The sequence below is a fragment of the Cebidichthys violaceus genome, unplaced genomic scaffold (assembly GCF_023349555.1).
Source record: "Cebidichthys violaceus isolate CVI_PGR_0920_01 unplaced genomic scaffold, fCebVio1.0.p SCAF_16, whole genome shotgun sequence".
Classification (NCBI taxonomy): Eukaryota; Metazoa; Chordata; class Actinopteri; order Perciformes; family Stichaeidae; genus Cebidichthys; species Cebidichthys violaceus.
In genome coordinates this window covers 2,210,094-2,211,935 of record NW_027176329.1, presented here as the reverse complement: position 1 = coordinate 2,211,935, position 1,842 = coordinate 2,210,094, and positions in this window count along the sequence as shown.

The following is a 1,842-nucleotide window of genomic DNA, read 5'->3' as shown; positions in this document are numbered from 1 at the left end:
GTGATTATCTGTATGATGTAAAAAATAATTATCTATACACCGCAGGCACAGCCACGGGAGCAATTTTGGGGTTAAGTTTCTTGCTCAAGGATAGATTGACATGAAACTAACGGAGTAGGAGCCGGGGATCGAACCGACAACCCTCTGATTGAAAGGGGGCTCTGCTCTCCACTTACCCACAGTTAAAAGTTGAGAATCGCTGGCATAGTATGTCTAAAAACAGTCATAGTATAGCATGTCGAAAAATGAAAAAACAGTCATAGTATAGCATGTCGAAAAAAGGAAAAAGCAGTCATAGTATAGCATGTCGAAAAAAGGAAAAAACAGTCATAGTATAGCATGTCGAAAAAAGTAAAAAACAGTCATAGTATAGCATGTCGAAAAATGAAAAAACAGTCATAGTATAGCATGTCGAAAAATGAAAAAACAGTCATAGTATAGCATGTCGTAAAAAGGAAAAAGCAGTCATAGTATAGCATGTCGAAAAATGAAAAAACAGTCATAGTATAGCATGTCGAAAAATGAAAAAACAGTCATAGTATAGCATGTCGAAAAAAGGAAAAAACAGTCATAGTATAGCATGTCGAAAAAAGGAAAAAACAGTCATAGTATAGCATGTCGAAAAAAGTAAAAAACAGTCATAGTATAGCATGTCGAAAAAAGTAAAAAACAGTCATAGTATAGCATGTCGAAAAATGTAAAAAACAGTCATAGTATAGGATGTTGAAAAATGAAAAAACAGTCATAGTATAGCATGTGAAAAAATGAAAAAACAGTCATAGTATAGCATGTCGAAAAAAGAAAAAAACAGTCATAGTATAGCATGTCGAAAAATGAAAAAACAGTCATAGTATAGCATGTCGAAAAAAGGAAAAAACAGTCATAGTATAGCATGTCAAAAAATGAAAAAACAGTCATAGTATAGCATGTCGAAAAAAGTAAAAAACAGTCATAGTATAGTATGTCGAAAAAAGTAAAAAACAGTCATAGTATAGCATGTCGAAAAAAGGAAAAAACAGTCATAGTATAGCATGTTGAAAAATGAAAAAACAGTCATAGTATAGCATGTGAAAAAATGGAAAAAACAGTCATAGTATAGCATGTCGAAAAATGAAAAAACAGTCATAGTATAGCATGTCGAAAAAAGGAAAAAACAGTCATAGTATAGCATGTCGAAAAAAGTAAAAAACAGTCATAGTATAGCATGTCGAAAAATGAAAAAACAGTCATAGTATAGCATGTCGAAAAAAGTAAAAAACAGTCATAGTATAGCATGTCGAAAAATGAAAAAGCAGTCATAGTATAGCATGTCGAAAAAATGAAAAAGCAGTCATAGTATAGCATGTCGAAAAATGGAAAAAACAGTCATAGTATAGCATGTCGAAAAATGAAAAAACAGTCATAGTATAGCATGTCGAAAAAAGGAAAAAGCAGTCATAGTATAGCATGTCGAAAAATGAAAAAACAGTCATAGTATAGCATGTCGAAAAATTAAAAAACAGTCATAGTATAGCATGTCGAAAAAAGGAAAAAGCAGTCATAGTATAGCATGTCGAAAAATGAAAAAGCAGTCATAGTATAGCATGTCGAAAAATGGAAAAAACAGTCATAGTATAGCATGTCGAAAAATGAAAAAACAGTCATAGTATAGCATGTCGAAAAAAGGAAAAAGCAGTCATAGTATAGCATGTCGAAAAATGAAAAAACAGTCATAGTATAGCATGTCGAAAAATTAAAAAACAGTCATAGTATAGCATGTCGAAAAAAGGAAAAAGCAGTCATAGTATAGCATGTCGAAAAATGAAAAAACAGTCATAGTATAGCATGTCGAAAAATGAAAAA